Genomic DNA, 27,294 nt, shown 5'->3' with positions numbered 1-27,294 from the left:
GCATTTTACAGAAAATTACAGCGCTGCAGATTAAAAAGGAAAGGTAATTTTTAAAAACATTCAATTACAATATGACTTGTGTCACAAATTTATTGGCTATATTTTTTTTTCCCCAAGAAAGTGGAGTTACCCTTTAACACCATGGAGGCAAGACTAGAGGAGACCTTTGAAAAAAAATATTGGAAGTGCCTTTGCCGAATTAGAGGGTCAGAGGTCACCCGAAATATGACAGTCTCCCATCTTCTGAGAATGCAGTCAGCTGACATGCCAGCAGCTGCCCTGTTACCCCGAAACTCAAGTTAAAGTGTCAGGTTTAGACAAAACAGGAAAAGATAAATAAGGTGAAAGTAGGAGCAGAAATTATAGTTCTTTACCCATCCAAATGAGGACATAAAATTAAAATTAAAAGGCAACAAAGTGGAAGTGCTGGGGAGAGGTGGACACTGGAATCTAAACAGTATGCTGATGCATTCATAAAAGCTTTATTAACCTACTGTCTGCCCACCCATACGGGTTATCCCTCTTGTAAGAGAAAATGGAACTACCACCATTTTATTCTATAGTGTGTCTGCTTTCAGAAAATATATGATGTTTTGGGGGTTTTATTCAATCTTCAGGTCTAAATTGAATTTTTTACAAGTGTGCAGAAAAAGCAAAAAAATGGCTCTAGCAGCGAAAGGGTTAAAGCATCAAACTGACCACGGAGAGAAGCTGATGTCAGAACTCACCCCCTGATTTTAAGATTCTCTCGCTTTTTCCATCTTCTCTCTGTGCTTCTCAATCTGCCCCATCATCATCCAGAGTTTAGGGAAATCCTCATTGTGACACAATGCCTCTTCACACAGTTCCAGCGCGGCATCTACTTTCCCCAGCACCCACTCCAGCTTGACTGATTTCATGAACACCTGGATTAGGGGGAAGAAGACATATATCATATGGTGGGATTCCAGAACCAACCACAATAAGGTCCCATCCTGATTAGAAGCGAACGCATACGCAAGTCACACACGCATACGTAAACGGTGTTAGCACCACACATGTGAGCCATCGCCGCAAACGTTAGAGCGAGAGCAATAATTATAGCGCTAGACTTCATCTGTAACTCTAAACAGGTAGCCTGTAAAGGCGTTTAAAATGTGTCCTATGGAGATTTCTTAAGTACCATAGTTTCCACGAAGGTGCGCAATTTTAAAGCGTGACATGTTAGGTATCCATTTACTCGGCGTAACAATCCTTCATATTATACAAAAAAATTGGGGTATATATAGTTTTTTTTTTTTTTTAATTCATTAAAAAAAAAAAAACATTCCAAAAGAAATTGCATTTGAAAAACTGCTGTGCAAATACCGTGTGACATAAAAAATTGCAACAATTGCCATTGTATTTCCTAGGGTCTCTGCTACAAAAACAAAAAAAAAAATATATAATATTTACAAGATGAGTACCCTGGCGGCGGGAGCACTGCTTCTAGCCTTTGCCAGCAGCCTTCGGGCACGCTCATATTCATTATTTTCAGATCCCAACTTCACAGCAGCCAGCCAAATCTCCTTGCTGTTCGGGTTGGCCTGAAAAAGAAAAAAAAATATTAAAGAGCAATTCCAACCAAAGAGTTAAATGTACAAATGGTTTTATAGCATTAAAGTAGATGTAAACCCTCTCCAATACCCAGTGAAGTGAACAGCCTTATATGATACACAGGGATGAAAAAAATCTCCCACCATAAGTTTTACTACGTATATCTGCTGTCTTCAGCTTGCTACATTCTTTAGAAAGTGGACATCGTGTTACAAATTTTCTCTTCTTGCTCAGCACTGCAGTAAAGTCTTTGCATACACCGAGTCAAAGCTGATTGGAGGAAAGGCACACCCCCTTGCACATTGACAGAAAGAGGAAGGAATGTGCAGAGCTGTGCTGTGAATAGACAAGCTCTCTGCTTATCTATTTATAGCAACCTTCCACGACACAAATTTCGGGCTGCTTTTATTTTGGTTGATGGAGAACTTGTCATGCTGATAACAGAGCAAAGAAACAGCAGAAAATCATGGGACTCAGGGCTTTGGAAAGAGATAAGAAAACACTACAGATATATGTGCTTAGGTCAAATTTCACAAATCAAATTAACATCTACTTTAAAAAAGAGAATGACGGGATTGAAAAAAAAAAAAAAAATTTCTACTCACCTAGGTGAATGCAGCATCGGTCCAATACGGCATCTGTCCCCCTCTGTCTCCAGGACCAAGAACTGAGGGATCAAAGACAGCTGATCGTTCTCAGGCCCATTCTGAGCCGAGAGCGGAGACTGTCAGACAGTGGCTCTCTGCTCTGCCCCACTAGCACTCACTGGAACGCTGGGCTGTGGAGGGGACAGGGGCGGCTGGGCTCAGTCTCCCAGCGGTGACCTGAGGCGCAGGATCCATCCAGAACCTGGACCGCCTGAGTAACATCAGCCGAAAGCAAATTTTAACCCACGTTCGGTTGAATATGGGTCACAGGAATGCACTCCTATGACCCACAGGAGAGCCAAAAGAGCTTTGACCTTACTTCTCCTTTAAAAGAGTGACAAGACTTTGCTGAGCATGTAATACCATATACTCTGAGCCACCGCTGCATCTACAGCTACTCTTTGGGCCATGAATCAACAGCAGCACATGTTTAGCCTGGGTTCACAATCTTGCAAACTCAAACATTGCATGTGATTTGCACCGCATTGATCACATGCGATGTCTGTGCAATGCGAGTTCAGCCATACAGTTGTATGGCTGAACTCGCATTGGATTTGCACAAAAAAGGTGCAGGGACACTTTTTTTTCCCCGCACTGGAATCGGATCGCAGGGTGTTCACAGTTCATCAGATTCCTGTCCGAATCCACAGTTTGCACTGCGATCTGAGAACCGATCTGGGGGTGTCTTAACATTGTATCGACACCCGCAGCGGTTCGCAGGGAGCAGTGTGAACTGCCTGCGGGAGAGATGAGATGCGGGAACCGGCACTGGAATCACGCTGGTTCCCGCATGGCTATAGTGTGAACCCAGGCTTAACATCTATCCCTAAGTCCTCCAACGTCTGTTAACCCACCAAGTGCCACCCCTTCTCACTGCCTACGATCCTACAGAGCAAGAACATCAATTTTAGTTCTTAGCTGGGAACAGTGCACTTACCGCTAATGCACATGGCGCTCTGGAGGAGTACAGCATAACGTTCGGGCCTATTACCCCATCTGGGAGCCACAGGTGCTGTGCAGCTGCCATTTTGACATGGATTGTACCTGGCTGTAATGGAACTTACAGTAAGTAAACTCGTGCAGGTGTACAGAATGCAGAAAGTCTGTCCACTCGTGTCTATAGGGCAGCTGTAAGGAACACCTGTGGCTTTGAGGCCTGGAAATACACCAAAAATGTACATTGTGCAGCCTCAGGTAGCAGGGTGCTTGGGAAAATGTATGGAAGCCCCAACAATGAAATTGTCTGGCTTACTTCCTTTGGTTTGTTAAATATAGCAGTGGAAGTGATTTTTCACCTCTTCTATCAATGCAAAAAAAACAAACAAAAAAAAAAATCCTGACAGAAATCCAGTGCAGTCGTGTACTGTGCTCTCTGCAATGTTAACCACCCTGTTCATTTCTCTCAGAACTACACAACTCCTCCCTCTCAAAGATGAGAAGAGAAGGTGGCGTTTGTACTGTCCTACCTAGGGTGTCAATTCTGCTCCTCCACAGACAGTACAATGAGTGAGCATCGTCACCCTAGGACAAGTATAATAATAGACAGGATCACAACATGTAAAACAAAAAGGGGAAAATAAAAGCCTGAAAATAAATAAATAATGCAGCCACCAAACTTGTAACGGATTACATTTTTGATATCATGCTTAGAGCCTGAGCTTAGAATAGATTTTTTTTTTCAGAAATCAAATTAAAATAAGCATTATATTTCAGAACACCTTGATGTCTGCTTTAAAAGAGTAACTCCACTTTTATCGAGAAAAAAAAAAAAAATTCCCCTCTGGGTAATCTATGTAAAAGGATTTTAATAAACTTTGCTGCAGATTCCTACTTTGTTACTCTGAAGACATCCCTGTGTGATTCTCCGTGTCCATGTGCATGAGTGAATCTAATGGAAGTGGCTTTATCATTATAAATCAGCTGCTGCACATACAGGGCTCTAAAAAGGAAAGTTACAGGGTCTGCATCCTGTGTACAGAACACCTCCAGGTAGCCATATTGCATTTTACAGAAAAATTTTGATAACTTTAAAATTACAATATGACTTTATTGCAATTGAATATACTATAAAATAATTAAAAAATGTTATTTTTTTTTTTACCCACAAAAGGTGGTTACCCTTTCAAGTACTGCAGCCATAGCACCAAAAGGTAACTCGGGCCACGAGAGGACTCACCTGGAAGGCAAGAGCGAGGATACTCCTAGCGGCTGGAACATCACCTGCCAGCCATTTAGACTTGGCACCCATCAGCCACAAAACCTCAGCCTTTGGACAATGGGCGACAGCTCTCTGCAGGAGGGTCTCCAGGGACTCCCTGTAGAAACAGAGGGTGAAAGAAGTACATAATTGAGTCATATATTTCTAATTGAACCCACCGTTTAGCACAATATGTGCTATTAAGGCTTAACTGAACTTTTAGTTGAAATAAGCGAAATTCTAGGGGTCGACCGATTAACGGTGCGGCCCATTATCCGCAGCCGATATTCACCTTTTTTGAAGAAACGGTATTGGTCACAAACTTACCGATATTGCTTCAAGGGTGATGCCTGCAGCTATTATCCTGGTACCATTCTTTAGAGAAGATGGTCAGCTTTCTTTTAATAACAACCGATGTGGCTAAGCAGCCGTTCGCCTGTTATTACAAGCAGCGAGAGGGGACACACCCCTTCCCCTGTCTTCCTCCGCTATGGCACCTGATATCGGCTATCAGCCTAAAAGGCAGCTGGAAAATTGGTATCGCCCCCCCAAAAAAAAAACGATAACTGGTCGACCCCTACTAAATACTTTTCAAGAATTTCAATAGGTGTGGAAAGACCTTTGCACTGCTTCCCCAAAGCATCCCGCTCTACATCTGCTAGCATGAGACAGGAGTTTTTTTTCCCCCTTCAGGCTGCAGCAGCTTCAGAAAAAAAAAAAAATGAGTTGTAAGCCATTGCACAGCTTCTTTTGAACCTGGAATGTATTTAGCGAATTTAAACTAAAGGTTCATTTGGGCTTTCATTTTTAGAAGAAAGCAGTGAGTGACTTGATAAAATCCTAACTCCAGCAAAACATTTTTTAGATTTGGATAGAACGGGGAAGATTGAAAATTTCAGTTGAGCTTTTAATTCTGTCATTTCAAAAATTCCACTGAGGCATTACTAAGACGCATGCCTCAGTGGAAAACAGTGGAAAATTTCCTACTCACCTCCTGTTCTGGTGACAGCTACAAAAATGTTGTATTTTTCAAATTGCTTTCTGTCCTGGCGGTAATGGACACCATGGCATATAGATAATGTGAGTCTCTCCTGTGGGAAAACAGAGCAATAAAACCTCTAAGGGGCTCTAAAAAGGACCACATTTTATCCCAATCTTAAAAAAAGATGATATTCAGCTAGAGAAGACAGTAGAAGTAGGAATAATCTACAATATACAATCTGATAACTGATTCATCTAGACCACACACACATACCTTGTTCCGTGATTCTTTTCAAAGTAGGCAGCCCGCAGCCACACGCTCTTCTTCATGGGGAACGCCTGCAGGGCGTATGCGTAGATAGCATGGGCACACTCCAGTGCACCATGAGATACACACTGCAAGCCAAAAGATATTTTATATAAAAGGCAATAACCTGGAAGTCTTGTACTGCGATTTAAAGCACAAAGAGGGACTCACACTTCCAGCATCCTCCATCCACGTGCGTTTCCTGTCCTCCTCTTCTATTCCAATTCCAATGACTGCCCTAGTAACAGCTTGGCATGTTACCACACTGCCTGCTTTGTCACACTCCTCTGCGTCCTACATATGGAAAAAATAAAAATAAAAAATAAAAACACCAAGGTAATGATATTTATCTCCCTGAATACCTATGATTACTTCCTGAGAAAAAATTAGCATTGAAATTTATACAAGCAAATCAACTGGTTTATAGTAAACTGATGTCCCTGAAAACCCAAATATGAGCTTGCAATTCTGAGGATTGCAGATTCCTAACTCCACCCACCAAACACTGTGCAGGCCAATTATGCTCACCTGTGTTTATTTACAAACCTATAGCCCTGTTCCACTAACATATGCCAAACCTACCTGTATCCACTGTTCTCGGTTGATTTCTACTCTGTTGGCTCTCAGAGATGTGATGGCTCTGTCCACAATCTTTTCCACCATCTGTGTGTTTCCATTGGCCTCCTCCAGTTTGGCGGCTGTAATCCAGATGTGTCTGTCAGTAGGGATGTTCTCTCAAGCCTTGTTCAAGACCTTACGGGCATTCTCGTAGGTCTTCAACCTGGCCAGGGCCAACCACAACTAGACCACAAGAAAAACAAAAAAAAATAGCATTTTTCATTAATATTTTTCAACCTGATTCAGCAGGTGAACCTTACATTTCACCAATGCAGTTCCATATAAAGCATGTTGTAATCATTGTCAGGCTTTTGCCTTTATTCTGAGGTTTCCACATTACATACAAACCCCCCACCCCCCCAAAAAAAAACAAAAAACAAAAAAAAAAACAAAAAAACAAAACACACACACCTTTTGGTCTGGAGAGTATTGGTACAATTTGGTTTTGAGTATATACTACAGCAATACCACCAAACTCCTGTCCTGAAAATGTTAAGCTCTACAAGCAATCAGCATCAGTCTTGTTGTGGCTTCCCCAAAGGGAATACTAAGTAATAGTTTATGGTTAGAATTTTTACAATGCCGTTTGCTGAATTTGCCTGGACTCTCACCTCTACACTAGTGGGGCAGCATTCTACAGCGCGGCTAAGCATGATCCTCGCATCCTCAGGCTCCTCCAGTTCCACAGCGGCCTTCCACAGATGGACAGAGTTTGGAACATGCTCAAGAGCTGTGCAGAGAAAACAAGGTTTCTTTTATATATATTTGGGAAAAGTGCAAGTTGCAGCTTAAAGTGGTTCTAAAGGTTCAAGGTTTTTTTTTTTTTTACCTTATTCTATGCATAGAGGTAAAAAAAAAAAAAAAACCTGTGTGCAACAGCTCCCGCCTAATACTTACCTGAGCCTGATCTTTCTCAAGCACTGTGCACTGGAGCCTCAGCTCTAATGGGTCTCTCCCTGCTCATTGGCTGAGACAGTTAATGACAGCCAATGAGGGGAGAGAGGGGGCGAAGCCAGCAATGGCTGTGTGTGTGTGAATGAAACGCAGAGCAGCGGCCTGGGAGCTCGTCTGCTCAGGTGCTTCCCTATTGCAAGTTGCTTGCTCTGGGGGCGCTCGGCAGGAGCACCGTTGGGGCGGACACGAGAAGAAGAGGATTGGGGCTGCTCTGTGCAAAACCACTACACATTATCACTTAATATACAATTATTTTATCACTTTAATTTTAAAAAGGTATCACAAACAGCTAAATGAACAGTTTGACAATTTACAAAATGATCTGTAAATTAACACGTACAGCCATGTGATACTTTTCATTCTTGTGAACATATCCATCCCTGCTCTGCTATATTGCTGCATAATAGGAGAGAGTCTCAGACAGCAGCACTACAGACAACATACCATTGTCACACCTCCTGCCTGTTCTTTGACTCACTAGCAAATTTCACAATTACAGCAGGCACGCCAACACCGAGCCAGATTTTACATTTTAACCAGTTAACGACCGCCCGCCGCAGTTGTACTGCGGCAGGTTGGCTCTCTTGCGTGCTCTCACGGATCCCCATCCTGACAAATGACATGACAGATCTACTATTCCCAGTGATCAGGAACAGTGGTCTCTGTCATGTCCCAGGCAGCCCATCCCCCCTACAGTTAGAACATGCTGAGGGAACACAGTCAACCCCTTCCCTGCCAGTATCATTTTTACATTGATCAGTGCATTTTTATAGCACTGATCAATGTAAAGTCACTGGTTCCCAAAAAGTGTCATTTGGGGTCAGATTTGTCCGACGCAATATCGCAGTCCCACTAAAAATCGTGGATCGCCGCCATAACCAGTAGTAACAAAAAAGTCCCTAAATCTATCCCATAGTTTGTAGAAATGATAACTTTTGCGCAAACCAATCAATATAAGCCTACTGTGATTTTTTTTTACCAAAAATATGTAGAAGAATATATATCTGCCCAAAATTGTCGCTCTTTGTTTATAGCGGAAAAAATAAAGTCCACAAAAGGTGATCAAATACCACCAAAAGAAAGCTCTATCTGTGCGAAAAAGGGACGTCAATTTTGTTTGGGTACAGCGTCATACGACCACGCAGTTGTCAGTTAAAGCGACGCAATGCCCTAGTCATTAAGGGGGCAAATCCTTCTGGTTCTTAAGTGGTTAAACACAGGACAATGAAAAGCCAGATTCCAGGAAATTAACGCAGCTGAATAGAAAAGCAATTTCGTGATATCTGAAAGAACATATTAGCAAACTAAAAAGTCTTTGTAGTTCCCTAAAAAAAAAACAAAAAAAACAAACAACCTTACAAACAAACCTATGGTTACCTTTCCGCAGCACCCGCTTTTTGGCTCGAAGGTCAGTTTCTAGCTCAGCAGCTCAGATATAGATACGGACAGACCGCGGAAGGTGACAAATGGCCTGGGCCACAACAGCCTTTGCCGTGTTTCCTGGTAGGAGACGGGCTGCTTCCAGCCATACGTCTTCACTCTGTCAGCAAACATACAAAGGAGGGACATCAAAAGGGTGTCTCACCCCACAAAATGATTACTACAGCAATGAGTTGACTTTTATAGGAGGGAGGGACTGGAAAAACTGCCTTTGCTGCTCAGCCTCTCCAACATAGAGAACGTTCTCACCTACCAACCCTCAGATTATTATGTAGCCCTACATTGATTTGCAATTCAAATTTTCAACGTAGAACAATTTTTATTTATTTATTTTTAAAAAGGGAGAACATTAACCAGGCAAATTTCAAACAAACCGGGTGTATGCTCCCCCATATCATGCGGATGAACATAACTAGGCATGCAGAAACCAAGCACAGAAATCCCCCTTTGCATCATGAGAGCCAAGCTTAAAGAGACCCCATTGCCAGACCCTTCAAGTTAACAAAAATTTTCCCATAAGATTATAAGAGCATTTCATGTATTTTACTTATATTTAACTGTAGAAGCCTCACCCAAACCAAAATGCACCCCCACCAAAAAGCAACAGTATGGCAGGCATGCCTCTCTAAACTTAAAACGATATTAATGATCACAGCTTGAAAATAAATTACAGGCTGTTCCCATAATGAATGATGGACCCTCACCTTAGGACACATTTCTGTTCCTTTCATGATGAGATTGCGAGCCACTTGCACGTTGCCAGTAACTTCCTTCAGACGGGCAGATGCGATCCAGGCGGGTGGGTGGTGAGGGTTGGTTTCTCGCATAGATTTCAGCAGCAGACGAGCTTTCTTAATATCACTGGATTAAAAAAAGTATAACAAACATGTCAGCCACATAAGCACATCAAATACAACATTGTCATCAACAATTCACAACACATACTTGATGTCTCCCCCGTGGGTGGGGATCATAGAGCTTAGATCAGTCAGGTAACCTTTGGGATCAACCACAGTTTGGCCACTCACAGAGTCTGACACCTGCAGAAGGAAATAGGTTGTATATGAACATTCAGCTTTCTGTATTTAAAGTGTACCCCAAAGCATCTTAAATACACCTTAAAGTGGGAGCAAATTCCCTTGTACGATTTTTACCTATAGGTAAGCCTATAATAAGGCTTACCTATAGATACCGTTAATATCTCCTAAACAAGCAGCGTTTAGGGGATATTTACTTTAGATGCAGCTGGGGACGTCACCAAAGCTTGCGCTCAGAAGGAACGGCATACCCGTGCCATGAACAGCGACTCCCGCACGCTTGCGCAAGAGTGACGTCATCGCCAGCTTGGCCATTCATATCGCCGAAGCCCGCAAACCTGGAAGGAAGACCTAGTGAAGATGAAAGCACCTTCAGCGGTGACAACACGCCACTGGAGGGCTTCGTTTTCAGGTAAGTCTATCATAATGTGCTAGTATGCGGTGCATACTAGCACATTATGACTTAAACTGCCCGGTGGCTATTTTTATTTACTACTGCTTTAACTGATTGAAGAACTCCTGTCTACTCAGCAGATAAGGGCAGGCAACATATGTTTAAGAACCCTAGATTACCTAAATCCCTAGTATTCAAATTATGGCTGCAAGGCATGTCTTCCCCCTCCAACAAGAACATGCAAGAGTTGTTAAGCCTCAACTTACATACTGTAGCCATTTCAAAATGTCTGGAAGAGTTGTTTAAAGTGCATCTAACCCCAAGAACAAAAAATGTAATAATTGCATCTTACTTATCGTGTATAAGTTGAATTTTTCAGCCCCTTTTTGGGGCTGAAAGTGCCCCCTTCGACTTATACACGAGTCACCGCCGTCTGCCTACATGATCAGCATGTCATGCAGGCAGACGGCGTCCAGCGTGTGCTACATAGCACTCGGCAGCGGCTCTCACTGTTCAAAAGCCGCGCCTCCTCATCTGCGATAGGCAGTCGGTGTACAGCCTATCACAGACATTCTCTCATCCTCGTCCGTGGTATGAGGATGAGAGGCTGTCCGTGATAGGCAGACCGCTGGGAAATGGAGTTTTTTGGACGAGGAGGAGGCGCGGCTTTTGAACAGTGAATGGCCGCCAAATACTACACACTGATCGGTGCAGAGTGGCGCACAGAGGATGCACAGGACACAGGTAGGATGCACACAGGTACATATACACATACACAGGTACATATACACATGCACATATACACAGGACACAGATGCACAGGACACATGACACATGACAAGGACACAGGGAGGTATACAGCTGCAGATGGGCATTGTTGACCCTCTTTTTCCACTTGCAGTAGCTGCTGCATTTCTCACCCTCGTCTTATACTCGGGTCAATAAGTTTTTCCCATTTTTTTGTGGTAAATTAGGGCCTCGACTTATACTCGGAACGACTTATACTCGAGTATATACGGTAGATGTGGTGGCTGCATTTGTTTATTTTTTCCCTGTTATTTTTACCTTGTGACCCTATCAGTAACACACACCTTCTGTCTTAGGGTGGCAAAGCAAGCACGCATGTACTGCATCTATGGAAGAACAACGTGTTCACACCAGGAGAGGAAGTGTTGGGGCTACAGAACATTTTCCTCTTCTGTAGTCAACAGAGGCAAACTGTAAAAGGGCTAATAACACTGGCTTCCGGATTTCTCATAGAATCAAAATGCCTTTTTTTCACTTACTGAACAGATATGACAAAACACTCTCAAGAGTTAATTTACCAAAATAAAGGGGACTAAGTAAAGGAAGTTTCATTGTTCGGGTTTACTATAAAATCAGACAAATTAAATATAACCTTTCGCCTTATTCCTTCTGTCCCATAAGAAACCTTTTTGGCAACCTTCAAAACTTGTCTGCAAACACATTCTAACAGGAGAGTAGTTCTAGCAAAGAAAGCATTGCCACGACCTCCTTCAATGTTCATGCTCCAAGATCCAAGTCTCCCTTAGGGATAAGAAAGGAACAGGCACGTCTGGTGGGATAGTGGGCGTTTCTTTACAAAGCGATGGAAATGAAGTTTGTCTCTCTTCTTCCCTACAGGATTTCCTTCTGTTCAAATATATAGGTTTTTTTAGGGAATTTCTAGACTAAGGAAATGGTGATTTCAGGACACCAAATGCTGCTCATAAGGAAGCATACAAAGCAAAAAAATATTGTTAACGATGGAAATTAACTTAGTGTGTCTTATTTAATAGTCTGCGAAGGATGTATTTAGTAAAGACCGTCTTGTTTTCCTGTTTTAAAGGCTGTACTATCTGGTTGCTAATGTCTTCAAATTCTTTGTTCACTCTACTTTACTAGATGGACATTAGGGTTTGTTTACATTGCAATCCTCACATTTAAAACACAGTTGTAATTAGGGATGCACCGATGCCGATACCAAGCATTTGGGCAAACCCCCCCCCCCCGAAACCAATACTTTGCAGTGCGATTTCCGTCAATACAAAATTAATGGGTGCAAATCACACTGCAAAGAATCGCATGCGATAAAATTCCTGCCCAAATAGCATACTACTTCCCCCACTGACTCCTGTGTGTAAAATAAATTATATATAAAACACACACACGATAGATTACAGCGCCATCTAGTGGGCAGTTTACAAAATGTTAGAACTCACAGTACATAGAACCTGCATGCACAGGCCGATGGACGTACTCACAGGGCTGGGAGAAGATGAAGAGGCGATGCGCCCCCAAGCTGACATCACTTCCGCCCTACACCCACAGAGTCCCAGAACTTCTCCAGCCCCGTGAGCACCTCCAGCAGCCCTTATTTGCTACCATTGGCGTACCGGGACACCTATGTAAATTATTCTGCATGTGGCCAGGTGTAATGCGACTTCTAACTTTTTTTTTTTTTTAAACACCCAATAAATGGTGCTTTACCCCTTTTATACACACACAGTTTCAGTGGGGGAAATCGCAATCAATTTGGACAGGAATCGCATGCGAATCTTTGCAGTGCAATTAGCGCCAATTAGTCTTTGTATGGATGCACCACAAGGTATCGGTACTCGGTTAACCAAAAGTATCGTTACTTGTCCTCGCCGATAAAAAAACGGTATCGGTGCAACCCTAGCTGTAATGCATCTGCGGTGCGCTTTTTAGTCATTTCTTTATTTACCGGGTTGCATTTAGGGCTGGCCACACAGACAACTCAGATTTCAACTGCTGGCTGCAAGGTAGTGGACCGATTAGCAATACTCTGCGCAGATAGAAAGCCTCAGTTTCATCAGTGCACCATGCCTGCACACCATCACAGCACAGTGATGTGAACCGGAGACATAGCAGACAAGGCACTTTACATTGTCCATGCAGTGGGACTTCGCTGAAATAGCCACCCAACAGTCCCACCGCATCTGGTGTGAATCTACCTTTATGGTGTGTTTCCAGTACGTTTATGTAGTTTTTTAAACTCATAGGGTTTAAACTAGGCTTATTGAAGAGCTTTCATTTGTCTTCCATACGTGTTCATGCTGCTTTTAAAAAATGCATTTGCCTGCATCTGGTGTAAACGAGCCTTTAGTGCTGGTTCACACCAGCGCGCTCTGCGAGGTTATATGCAATTTCTTTGCTGGTTCAGCAATGCAGATTGCCATGTCCCTTGTCCAGCTTGTTCAGTGAAAAATAAAGCACAATTATCCGCTCTGTTCGATAGGTAGGGCATTTACTCTGGAAGCAGCAAGACTAAAAGAGTAACAACTCTTTTTTTTTTTTTTTTCCCAGAAAAACAAAACACATAGGTATTGTAAAGTGTAGGTCCATCTCTGCCATCCCCAATGTTATGTCTCATTAAAGCTGCAAGTAAAGACAAATACCTGTTGATTTTTCAGAAATCCAGTGAGCTCCTAACTTCTTACAAACACCCGCAGTGTTACCAACCCTGCCATCTTGGACTACAGTACACCTCCCCCTATGTAATGCAGGTGAGAAAAAAAAAAAAAAAAAAAAAAAAAAAAAAAAAAAGGAAACGTCCTGTAGTTCAAATCTTCAAACCTTGGCACCCCAGACGTTTTGGAACTACATTTCCCATGAAGCTCAACTACACTGCAGAGTGCATGAGCATCATGGGAAATGTAGTTCCGAAACATCTGAGGTGCCAAGGTAAACCATCAATGGCCTAGGACGATAAAATTGCTCAACCATAGATATTGTATTGGTGAATGAGTGTGGTCACCCAAGGACAGGATGTGTGTTAACAGGATCACCAGGGGAAAATTAAAGGAAAACATACTGCAAAAAGGAAACTAACGCATACACCACATCTAAGGACTGGTAACCCGAAATATATTTACATTTGGATTTATGCATCTAGAAAAACATTATTAGAATGGTTGTATACCCCTTTTTGACACTTTTTACCTACAGGTGAGTCTATAATAGGGCTTACCTGTAGGTAAAATTAATATCTCCTAAACCTACATGGTTTAGGAGATATTCACCCTGCATGCAACTGCTGACGCCAGTGGCATATGCGCACTGAAGGTCCGGCGAATCGTGATGGACCTTGCCGGAACTGATGTCATTGCTGCTCCGGCCACTCACAGCGCTGGAGCCGCAAACCCGGAAGAAACGCAGAGGGGAAAATGTCAGCTCCCTCGGCGTAGACCGGGATGCGATGTGGGGACCTCGTTCTAAGTTAAGTATTTTATAATAAGCCAGTATGCGGTGCATACTAGTTCATTATGCCTTTGCCTTACGTTTTTTTTTTTTTTTTTTTTTTTTTTCGGTTTGTGGGTATACAACCGCTTTAAAGAGAAACCAATTATTTTGCACATTTTTCTCCGGCTGCAGATAGAGTTTTGAATAGACTACAAAGCTGTCTCCTCTTGCTACTCACCTGGCTCAACCTCATGTCCATCAGGGTATTTCTGGCCTGCCCGATTTTCCTCATGTCCAGTTCTCCAGAGCCGGGTGTCATCAAGCCTGGCGTCATTCCTCCTGGGTACGGGGAATTCAGGCCACCTGGGAAAGGGGTGTTCAACCCCCCAAATTGCTAAACAGAAGAAAAGTAGTCTGTTGAAAAGCAAATCAAAGCTAGTAGAAAAGCAGAATTTTTGTTGTACATACGATTATTAGCCATATTTTTTAATTATTTAATGAGAACCATGTCTGGTCAACCACAAACATGTTATGCATTTTCTTCTTTTAGTGTCTGTTAAAGCACACTCTCCATTACAGATGCACTTCAGGAAAAAGCTAAACAAAAATCTGGAGCCATGTATGCTAAAGTATGGTTTTTTTTTTTGCACATTCATACTTACCTAGGTGGATGCAACATCAGACCGATGCTGCATCTGTCCACCGGCGCTTCTTCACTGAGAAGCGAGCCACCGGACACCGTCGATGGCTCGGTTCTCACCTCCACGAGCGGAGAGATGCTGTGTCAGTCAGCATCTCTCCTGCTCTGCTCCTGCACGCTCACTGGAGCGCTGAGCTGTGGAGGGGTGGGGAGGGGCCGTCTCAGCAGCCCACTGAGACACTGAAAGTGCCATCAGTCCAGGCAGCTGGCGGATCCAGACTTCCAAAGTCGGAATGATGCAGTGCCTGGACTGATTCCAGTTATGTCAGTGGAGAGCGGATTTCAGACTGCTGTCCGCTGAAAACGGGTCACAGGAGTGCAAAATGAATTGCACTCCTGTGACCCATAGGAGAATCCAGGCCTAAAAAGCTCAGCTTTAACAGTCTTACCTGACAAACAAGTTGTAATTTGATTCAGAAATTCTTGTCATTCTGTTCAGCCATTCTTGCGATTTCCACATCCCCGCCAGAAAGCATCGCATGGACAGGTGACCCGTTTTGTCGTACATATTTCCCCTTCAACCTGCTCACTGCTAATGAATCACCACAATCATCCTAGTACAGTGTGCAGGTAGGTAACCCAGGAAGTGGTAAATCTGATCCGGTGAGCATTCTGGCTGTGCAGTGTGGCAAAGGTGACTGAATGACAAGACCGGCTGAACAGAGTAACACATCGCTCGGTAAAAAAAAAAAAGTAACCAGATTTCATCTGTGGACTTAGTCCAGGTCCAGTTTTCCATTTGACTCCAAATAGAAAAGGTAGGGAGACCCACCAGGGTCAAATCACCCCCATCAGTGCACCTACACCACCAGGTACGCTGTAGATATGCTCAAACCGAGGAGAGGGTGTCCCCTGAGAGTCAGCCCTCAAAGGGTTTTTAGAGCAGCCCAGCCCTGCAGCATGGCCCAGGTTCACCTGGGCCTTGTTAACAGGATGCTGTAGCTGGTGGGCCTAGGGAGCATGAAGGTCAGACAGTAAAAAAAAAATAAAATAAAAAATGTTCTGTCCGGGCCGGAGGAAACACAAACTGAGGACTGGGTCTCCATGTATGCTTTTTATAATGTGGATCATGTGTTTCCTGTGCTAGGTGGGAGGAGCCCATCTCTCTCGAAAGCCATCCTGGGGAGAAAATTTTTCAAGCAGTTACAAGTTGAGTATGGTAGGCAAAGTCACCTGTTGATCTTTGGTATTTCTAAGGGACATCAGCATGGAAGTCTTCCCTCCATACTTCCTGGCTTTGCTGCTGACCGCCGTGGGTTGTTCTTGTTGCACTTTACACAACATAAAAGTATAAAGTACATGTAAACCCATAACATTCTTTTTCTAGGGAATAATTAAGACCCTTGTCAGTTTTTTTTGTCGGTTCTATTGAGAAGATTTATGTTCATTTTTTGTCATAAGAGGACATTAGAAAATCTCCACAAAGTGAGGGAAAAAACGCTTTGGCACCCAGAACAATGGTCTCCAAAGGAAGATTTAGTCCCACCGTCTGTTACTATGATAATGCCAAAATTTGAAATGTTTTTTTTTTTTACTCTATTTACAATCTAAGTTTGAAAAAAACAAAAGAGCTTTAGCTGGCTGGGGGTACTGGAATAGAATGGCTGTGGTCTGGAAAAAATAAGCTAAGAGTTCTCAGCACTATATTTGAGTTTTTCTATTTCTCTCTCATCTACCAAAAGTTGGAAACAATCAGTTTTGGTTTGACTGTCCACAGCAATTTTATCATAGAGGCAAATCACAGTGATCCTTCTCACCGTCTGTCGTGGATCAACAGATGAGTGGTTCTCCCCCGTCTGCAAGTGTTTAGCAAAGAAACTGTCGGGGACTGGAGTGAGTTTCTCATGGCGAGGATTTCGCTGGCGCTTGGTCCGGGCGTCGCCAACCTCGGGGATGCTCAGCCACTCTTCTTCTGTCACTTCAGCTAATTTCCTCTAAACAGACAAAAATTATATGCAAATGATGCATTGATAAAGGACACCAAGGCAACCAATAAAAAGCCTGCTTCTACATTACTCAGTAACAATATAACATTTTAAAGTTACCTTTAAATCTGAAAACTGCTGCTGGATTTTGGGTCTCTCCATACGATATTTTTCAATTTCTTCTTTCTCTCTTTGTTCTCTGTTAACCAGAAAAAAAAAAAGAAGCAGAAGATTATACAGTAATGTAAAACACATTGTGCAAATTTATAAGTTAGGATGCCCATCAAGAAAAGTTTGAAGCAAACTTAATTTGCCTATGCAAGACAAAGCAATAAGTCACTTTAATGCCCCCTCCCCAGCTGCACATACTGAACTTCGCTTCACTTCCTAACACACTGTTCAACTGACAACAGCAAGGGCAGGAAGCACTGTGTAGACCCCTATAAGCAATAGCCATAGTTTACGCAGAGCCACATGACCCTGGATTTCCGGAAGTACCAGGTGGTTTACCAGTCACTGAATAAATTAGCAGAGAGGAGAGTATGTGCTGCTAGAGAGGGAAGCATTGAAAATATGGCCTGCAAGGGTAAAATAACTGTGCTTCAAGGGTAAGTGCTTCCCCCCCCCCCGAAAAATAAGAGAAATATCAGAGACCAAAAACCCTCGGGGCAACCTAACCCCTTATTAAGGTGACAATATCTTCGCTTAAAGCGGTTGTAAATGTTCGATAAAAAAAGTAAAAAAACAACATGTCTATACCGTACTTACTTGCTCTGTGCAATGGTTTGGCATCCTTTTCTCCTGGGGTCCCATGCCGGCGCTCCAGGCCCCTCCTCTTAATCATGTGTCCCCACAGAAAAGAGTGTTCCATGGGGGCGCCTGTACTGGCTTGCTCCCAAGTCCCGCTGCTGCGTCCATTGACACAAACAGCAGGACATGGCCCCGCCCCCCCGATCCTGTGTCACAGATTTTGATTGACAGCAGCGGGAGCCAATGGCTCCTGCTGCTATCAATCTGTCCAATGAGGTGAGGGACAGCGTCTGGAGCCGCTGCACTCATGCATATCGCTGGATCGGGCTCAGGTAAGAAAAAAGTATGGGGGGGTCTACAGCACAGAAGGTTTTTCACCTCACGCATAGAATGCATTAAGGTGAAAAACCTTAAAGGCGTTGTAAAAGGCAGAAAGTTTTTTTTATCTTAATGCATTCTATGCATTAAAGCGGGGTTCCACCCAAATTTTGAACAATATCTGTATGTATTCTCTTCCTTGCCTAGATGCTGACATGCCGTTTAAAAAAATTTTAATCGCCGTAATTACCTTTTATTTTTCTATTCTTCTTTGCACTTCCTGGTTCTCCTCCCGTGGGAGTAGGCGTGTTTCTAGCCTCTCCCAGACTCCTGGGAGCTAATCTCAGGCTTCCCAGGATGCTACTGAGCATGTGCGGGAACGAGCGGTGAAAGCTGGGAGCACAGCATTCACCACATCCAGGAAATAAATGCTTGTGGGCTTCAAATGCCCACAATGAAGATGGAAACCGCCTGCAGTGAATAATATAAGTTATTCTTTCCGACGAAATCTGACACAGGCGGACATATTACACACAATATGTGAGTATGTAATGCTGAGAAGAAAAGTTTGTGAATGAACTCAAAAAAAAAAAAAAAAAAAAAAAACGATAGATAGGTGGACCCCCGCTTTAAGATAAAAAGCCTTTTGTATGCAGTAGCCCCCCTCACATTTGCCTGAGGTCCCTCTCTGTCCAGCGATGTCTCAGCTGTCCGAGATTCTCCTTCCCAATCTGCTGAGACCCAAATCATAGATGTGCAAAATAATAATACAGTCCATGAACTTAGAAATCTGGAAAGTCTTCTATGGAGATGGGAAGAGTCCCCTGATAGCTCTCTATGAAAGCCAGTGTGGAAAGGTAGGAAATAAAAACAGGCGATCCTCCTGGGGGCGGATGTAGTGGAGAAGTGCCTGGACTACCCGACTCTGATCCCTCTGCTGGAGAAGGCGCTCATCAACTTCTCTAGCGGCCCCGGAGGAGGGGTGGTGCAGCCAATCAGGAGCATTGTGCCAGTAGCCAAGCACAGCGGTGTTTGGTGCAGATATCGCATCTGGTGTACAGCGAAGAGCAGCATAAGATCCCTTTCACACCGAGGGCGTTTTGCAGGCGCTATAGCGTTAAAAATAGCACCTGCAATCCGCCCTCAAACAGCTGCAGCATTGTCTCCAATGTGAAAGCCCCGAGGGCTTTCACACCGGAGCGCTGCGCTGGCAGGACGGGAAAAAAAGTCCTGCCAGCAGCTTCTTTGGAGCTGTGAAGGAGCGGTGTGTTTACCGCTCCTCCACCGCTTCTCCCCATTGAAATCAATGGGGCAGCGCTGGGATACCGCCGGCAAAACGCCGCTAGGGTTTTAACCCTTTCTCGGCTGCTAGAGGGGGGGTAAAAGCGCCCCGCTAGCGGGCGAAATGCACCGCTAATCCGACGGTAAAACGCCGCTAAAAATAGCGGCGTTTTACCGCCGACGCTATGGGCAGCCCGGTGTGAAAGGGCTCTTAAGGTGAGCGGGGTCTGGACCGGAGCGAAGCAACAAGCAGACGCTACACATGGTGTGCAACATGGGAATGCTATAACAGAAGAGGGACGCCCTACTGCTAGCGGGACACCCGGATACAGTCCACTACGTGCCTGTTATCATTCATTACGCTGCTTAGAGGATTGCTTCAGTGCTAGCCGCACACCCGGAGCTGGGTTCACATACGTGCCTGTTGTGCTTGCAATCTGGTAAGCGCATATTTTAGGCGGTGGAGGTTCACTGTGAGGGGTGTTTTTATTTCCTACCTTTCCACACTGGCTTTCATAGAGAGCCATCAGGGGACTCTTCCCATCTCCATAGAAGACTTTCCAGATTTCTAAGTTCATGGACTTTATTATTATTTTGCACATCTATGATTTGATGCAATCTTATATTTATTTCTGCACTGATTGATTCTCATGCATTTTTCACATCTATGGTATAGCACAGTTTTGTTGTTGCTTTTTGTATGTTGTGAACATTTCACTGTTGAACTGCTGCTTGTTGAAAGGGTTTTTTAGGATAGCGCTGTGATTTTTTGTTTTTTTTTGTTTTTCTTGTTCCCCCATAGCAAAATGCTTGCTGTGGAGGCACTTAACAGGAAGGGAGGGGCCAGGATCACAGAAGAGGTACCCAAGAAGAGGAGGATCCAGGCTCCTCTGTGCAAATCCACTGTACAGAGCAGGTAAGTATAACAAAGGAAAAACGAGACTTTACAATCACATTGAAGGCTTTACAACCATTTTAACAGGAAGCAAGGAAAAATCTGCAACAGGGACATCAACAAAAATCTGAGGGGTTCTAGCCTTCCCCTACTAAAAATCATCATTTTTTTTTGTCCATCTCTCTTAGGCCCCTTTCACATGGGGGCGGCGTCAGCGGTAAAACGCCTCTATTGTTAGCGGCGCTTTACCGTCGTTGGAGGAGCAGTATACACACCGCTTTAAAGATGCTGCTAGCAGGACTTTTTTTACCGTCCTGCCAGTGCACCGCTCCAATGTGAAAGCCCCGGACAAAGAGGCGGTACTTTCAGGTCGGTTTGCAGGCACTATTTTTAGTGCAATAGCGCCTGCAAACCGCCCCAGTGTGAAAAGGGGTCTAAAACTGACCAAACACTAGAAGAATCTAGTTCCACTTTTTTTTAGTTTTAAAGATGTTTGAGTTTCTAATTATTATTAGCGATAGAAAAAGCGACATTTGGTTTTTAACACTGGCTACAAAATGGAAAAAAAAGAAAACAGCCCATTAATTCCAAAATCAAAAGTTAAAAGCAAATGAAATTTTAAAAATACCTTCAAATAGCATTTGTTAAATTCATAAAATGTACTAAAAATGTTTGAACAGAAGAATGATACGTAAACTGACTGATACTTGTGAAAATTGTATACTCTCTTGCACTGTAACTATTTTTTTTTTTTCAATAAGGTACTCCTGGTTGTAAAAAAAAAAAAAAAAAAAAAAAAAAAAAAAAAAAAAGTTTGAACAAATGTTACTTTTAAAATCTACTAGCGTATGGAGCTTTATCAAAAAAAAAAAAAAAAAAAAAAAAAAAAACCTAAAAAATGTTTCCTTTTTTGCTGTTCATACACTTTATTGTTTCATTTGGCATACAGTTTCATGATGTTTCTAACACTACAGGAGTTCTATATCATCTACAAACCTTCTCTCTTTCCGTCTTTCATCCATTCTTTTGTCCAATGCGGCATAGATGGCATCCGCCTCTTCATCATCCTTCTTGTTTGGGCCGCTGGAGAACAAACTGCCAGCATAGCCATTAAACTGCAGAGCGAGGGTGAAAGAAAAATGTCAAATGGGTATCAATGTTAGGGCTTTTTCACAAGGGCGGACTCCGCCAGCGGATACAGGCAGATGACAGGTCCGTGTCCACTAGGCTTATGCAGAGCAGACACGGACACAGCCCGCTCTCCTCTATGGGCGGTCAGCGGGCAATGGCTGGTCTTATCGAGTCTGCCTAAAAAAAATGACAGGCGGACCTGATCAGTCCACCCGTGTGAAAGGGACCTAAAGGCCTCTTTCACACGAGCATCATCTGTTCAGTCATGTTTTTTGCTAAGAAGAAACATATTCCGTTTACATCAGTTTTTCATCTGTTTACATCAATTTTGCATCTATGTATTTTTTTTAACAAACAAAATGTTAGTTTATTGGATAAAATAACATAAAATAACAGGATACGTTTACACACAGTGGTAAAGCGAAAATCAACAGTAACGAGAGTGGACAGATTCAGGCAGATACAACAAGTTCAAATAAAGCATGCGATATACAAGTTTAGGAAGAACACAGTACAAGAAGAGGAGGACCCGGGTCCGCGTAGGCTAGATAGGAGCCCGCCTCCAACCGCTGTGGAAGGGTTGGGACTTTAACCGCTTCCGGACCACCCACTGCAGTTCTACTTAAGAGAATTAAAATTATCGTAGGTGTACGTCGGTTCGTGCATGTGATATAGCGGGCGACTTGCGATTGCGGTTTACAGAGGCAGAACGGGGATCTGTCTATGTAAACAAGGCAGATCTCCTTTCTGACAGGGGATATGATGGAGATCTGCTGTTCCCAGTCATCGAGAACAGCGATCTCTGTAGTGTTCAAGGCAGCCCATCCCCCCTACAGTTAGAAAACACCCAGTGAACACAGATAACCCCTTGATCGCCCCCTAGTGTTAATCCCTTCCCTGCCAGTGACATTTATACATTGGTAAAGCACTGATCAATGTAATAATGTCACTGGTCCCCAAAAAGTGTCATTTGGGGTCAGATTTGTCTTCCGCAATGTCGCAGTCCTGCAAAAAAAAAAAAAAAAAAAACTAAAGAAAAAAACAAAAGAAAAAACAAATCGCAGATTGCTGCCATTAACAGTAAAAACAATAAAAAAATAAATAAATAAAAGTCCCTAAATCTACCCCATAGTTTGTAGACATGATAACATTTGCACAAACCAAGCAATATACACCTATTGCGGTTTTTTTTTTACCAAAAATATGTAGAATAATATAAATCGGCCTAAACTGATGAATACATTTGTTTTTCTTTTTATATGTTTTAGTTATATATATTTTTGGATATGTATTATAGCAGTAAGAAAAAAAAAATTCTTTTTTTTCCAAAATTGTCGCTCTTTTACAGCGCAAAAAATACAAACCGCAGAGGTGATCAACTACCACCAAAAGAAAGATCTATTTGTCGGGGGGGAGACGTCAATTTTGTTTGGGTACAACATCACACGACCGCGCAATTGTTAGTTAAAGCGACGCAGTGCCGAATCGCAAAAAACAGCCTGGTCAGGAAGGGGGTAAATCCTTCCAGGGCTGAAGTGGTTAAATGAGGCACCTCCTGCATTGAGGCTGGATACCTCCATCCCTGTTCATGATTCAAAAGAGGAGAGTTGGGACTTTAAATGAGATGCGTGGGTTTCAATGGGTATGCCGTATAATCAAGGAGAAGAATGCAGCTGAGAGGTAATTTTATTGAAAGAGCTCATCAGCATATAAACAGTCTCAACCCCAGGTAAATGATACACATGGGGTACAGTGGGAAAATGACATGCTGAACATGAGTATATCAGTAACAATGTATACATGAAAAATAACAAAAATACACTAAAATATAGAAACGCATAATGGTGTGGTAAAAGTGCATCAAGAACCTTGACGCGTTTCATGGTTCAAAATCCACCACCTCAGGAGCAGATGCATGCGTCTCTGTAAAAAACATATTGTAGGAACTTTTGGCTGTGAACACGGGTCAGCATGGGCACCCTGATCGATTTGCGGCTACACAGCCCCACACAACACACCGCTATGCCCGTTTTTTTCTGCTTCCAACACATCAACTTCAGGAACAACACGATTACTTGCTGCCCAATATAACCCACCTACTGTCAAATACCATAGTAACCAGATAATCAATGGTATCTACTTAACCTGTCAGTGGTCATAATGTTATGGTCGATTGGTGTAAAGCCTATTGTGAGCTTAGATCACCATACAGAAGAACAGGTCCCAACTTCCACACAGTTCTCTCAGTACCTCATCATAGTTGGTGTCGTTCAAATCTTCATCGTCATCATCAGCCTGATTTTTCTTCATCTGGTCCCCAACTGTCCTTTTTCCTGGTGGGGCATGGCGATCGTCCACTGGGTCATTGGCATCACGGGCTGGACCAATATCAGAACGAGTGGTGAAACCTGTGGCACTGCAGAATGATAGGAACACGGTCATCTATGGCTGAAACACCATTATAAAATACCAGCCAATACCCACCACCCAACGTCACAGTGTATCCCCACACCTCCCCCTCATCTCCTCAGTGTCCTTCTCACACCCCCCCCACGTCTCCTCGGTGTCCTTCTCACACCTCCCCCTCATCTCCTCAGTGTCCTTCTCACACCTCCCCCTCGTCTCCTCAGTGTCCCCCTCACACCTCCCCCTCGTCTCCTCAGTGTCCTTCTCACACCTCCCCCTCGTCTCCTCAGTGTCCCTCTCACACCTCCCCTTCATCTCCCTCACCTCCTCAGTGTCCCCCTCACACCCCCCCCGTCTCTTTAGTGTCCCTCTCTCACACACCCCCCCGTCTGTGTCCCCCTCACACCACCCTCTCGTCTCTATGTCCCCCCATAATTCCTCCTCATCTCCTCCGTGTCGCCCCATACCACCTCCTCGTTGTCTCCTCCGTGTCCCCCCATACCTCCTCCTCGTTGTCTCCTCCGTGTCCCCCCATACCTCCTCCTCGTCCCCCCCATACCTCCTCCTTGTCTCCTCCGTGTCCCCCCCATACCTCCTCCGTGTCCCCCCCCATACCTCCTCCTCCGTGTCCCCCCATACCTCCTCCTCCGTGTCCCCCCCATACCTCCTCCTTCTCATCTCCTCCGTGTTCCCCCATACCGCCTCCTCCTCCTCGTCGTCGTCTCCTCTGTGTCGCCCCCATACCTCCTCGTCTGCTCCGTGTCCTCCCCATACTACCTCTTCCTCGTCTCCTCCGTGTCCCCCCATACGTCCTCCTCGTCGTCGTCTCCTCCTCCTCCTCCTTGTCCCCCCATACCTCCTCCTCGTCGTCGTCTCCTCCGTGTCCCCCTCATACCTCCTCAGCTCCTCCGTGACCCCCCCATACCTCCTCCTCGTCTCCTCCGTGTCCCCCCCATACCTCCTCCTCTTCTCCTCCGTGTCCCCCCCCATACCTCCTCCTCGTCTCCTCCATGTCCCCCCCATACCTCCTCCTCTTCTCCTCCGTGTCCCCCCCATACCTCCTCCTCCTCTCCTCCGTACCTCCTCCTCGTCATCTCCTCCGTGTCCCCCTCATACCTCCTCCTCAGCTCTTCCGTGTCCCCCCATACCTCCTCCTCATTGTCTCCTCCGTGTCCCCCCCATACCTCCTCCTCCTCCTCGTCTCCTCAGTGTCCCCCTCACACCTCCCCCTCGTCTCAATGTCCTCCCAAACCTCCTCGTCGTCGTCTCCTCCGTGTCCCCCCATACCTCCTCGTCTCCTCCGTGTCCCCCCCTATACCTCCTCCTAGTCTCCTCCGTGTCCCCCCCCATACCTCCTCCTAGTCTCCTCCGTGTCCCCCCCCATACCTCCTCCTAGTCTCCTCAGTGTCCCCCCCATACCTCCTCCTCCTCATCCCCCCCATACCTCCTCCTCGTCTCCTCGTGTCCCCCCCATAACTCCTAGTCTCCTCCGAGTCCCACCCATACCTCCTCCTCGTCTCCTCCGTGTCCCCCCATATCTCCTCCTCCGTGTCCTCCCATACCTCCTCCACCGTGTCTCCCCCATACCTCCTCCTCGTCGTCTCCTCCGTGTCCCCCCCGATACCTCCTCCTCGTCGTCTCCTCCGTGTCCGTCCCATACCTCCTCCTCGTCGTCTCCTCCGTTTCCCCCCCATACCTCCTCGTCGTCTCCTCCGTTTCCCCCCCATACCTCCTCGTCGTCTCCTCCGTTCCCCCCCATACCTCCTCGTCGTCTCCTCCGTTTCCCCCCCATACCTCCTCGTCGTCTCCTCAGTATCCCCCCATACCTCCTCCTCGTCTCCTCAGTATCCCCCCATACCTCCTCCTCGTCACCTCAGTGTCCCCCCATACCTTCTCCTCGTCTCCCCTCCATACTTCCTCCTCGTCTCCTCCGTGTCCCCCCCCATACCTCCTTCTTGTCTCCTCAGTATCACCCCCATACCTCCTTGTCTCCTCAGTATCCCCCCCATATCTCCTCCTCGTCTCCTCATTATCCCCCCCATACCTCCTCCTCGTCTCCTCAGTATCTCCCCCCCATACCTCCTCCTCGTCTCCTCAGTATCCCCCCCCATACCTCCTCATCCCCCCCATACCTCCTCGTCGTCGTCTCCTCCGTGTCCCCCCCATACCTCCTCCTCGTCGTCTCCTCCGTGTCCCCCCATACCCCCTCGTCGTCTCCTCCGTGTCCCCCCCCATACCTCCTTCTTGTCTCCTCAGTATCACCCCCATACCTCCTTGTCTCCTCAGTATCCCCCCCATATCTCCTCCTCGTCTCCTCATTATCCCCCCCATACCTCCTCCTCGTCTCCTCAGTATCTCCCCCCCCATACCTCCTCCTTGTCTCCTCAGTATCCCCCCCCATACCTCCTCCTCGTCTCCTCAGTATCTCCCCCCCCATACCTCCTCCTCGTCTCCTCAGTATCCCCCCCCATACCTCCTCATCCCCCCCATACCTCCTCGTCGTCGTCTCCTCCGTGTCCCCCCCATACCTCCTCCTCGTCGTCTCCTCCGTGTCCCCCCATACCCCCTCGTCGTCTCCTCCGTGTCCCCCCCATACCTCCTCCTCGTCTCCTCCATGTCCCCCCATACCTCCTTGTCTCCTCTGTATCCCCCCCCATACCTCCTTGTCGTCGTCTCCTCCGTGTCCCCCCCATACCTCCTCGTCGTCGTCTCCTCCGTGTCCCCCCCATACCTCCTCCTCATCTCCTCCATGTCCCCCCATACCTCCTTGTCTCCTCTGTATCCCAACCCCCCCATACCTCCTCGTCGTCGTCTCCTCCGTGTCCCCCCATACCTCCTCGTCGTCGTCTCCTCCGTGTCCCCCCCATACCTCCTCCTCGTCTCCTCCTCCGTGTCCCCCCCATACCTCCTCCTCGTCTCCTCCATGTCCCCCCCATACCTCCTCCTCGTCTCCTCCATGTCCCCCATACCTCCTTGTCTCCTCTGTATCCCCCCCCCCCATACCTCCTCGTCTCTTCAGTATCCCCCCCATACCTCCTCCTCGTCGTCTCCTTTGTGTCCCCCCCCCCATACCTCCTCGTCTCCTCTCATACATACCACCATAAGCTCCTCATTAACACAATGTCCTCTCATACCCCCTTCATATCTCCCCATCTCACTCATTACCTCAGTGTCCCCCTCATACCCTCCCCCCAATATCTCAGTGTCTCCTCCCGTCATAAGCTGTGCCCCCCTCATACATCCCCCATTATCTAGGTATCCCCCCCCCCCCCCATGTACCTCAGTGCCCCCTCCCCGGGTTCTCACCCTCTGCCCAGACCCGGCACATATCCCAGCGGGGCCGGCATGCCCAGGAACGGTTTCTTCTTCTTGTTCATGGTACCGGTAATAGAGGCGGTGAGTCCGGACACCCCTCCGGGATTCCCGGCCCCTGAGGGCCCGGGGCCGCTTCCAGCAGACGAGGAGGCCGCCATATTCCACACATCACCAAACACAACGTCCTCCCAGACTGCACCGCGACTACTTCCGCCCC

At 45.5% G+C, this 27,294-nt stretch overlaps 1 pseudogene; it reads right to left on the bottom strand.

The window, feature by feature from the left end:
* Nucleotides 1–27,286, bottom strand: part of LOC141113996 (pre-mRNA-processing factor 6-like) — a 30,213-nt pseudogene extending 2,927 nt beyond the window's left edge.
* Between the last annotated feature and the right edge of the window lie 8 nt (nt 27,287–27,294).

The sequence above is a fragment of the Aquarana catesbeiana genome, linkage group LG12 (genome assembly GCF_042186555.1).
Source record: "Aquarana catesbeiana isolate 2022-GZ linkage group LG12, ASM4218655v1, whole genome shotgun sequence".
NCBI classification, from domain to species: Eukaryota; Metazoa; Chordata; class Amphibia; order Anura; family Ranidae; genus Aquarana; species Aquarana catesbeiana.
Note: the sequence above shows the minus strand (reverse complement) of the source record. Positions and strands in the feature narration are given on the sequence as shown.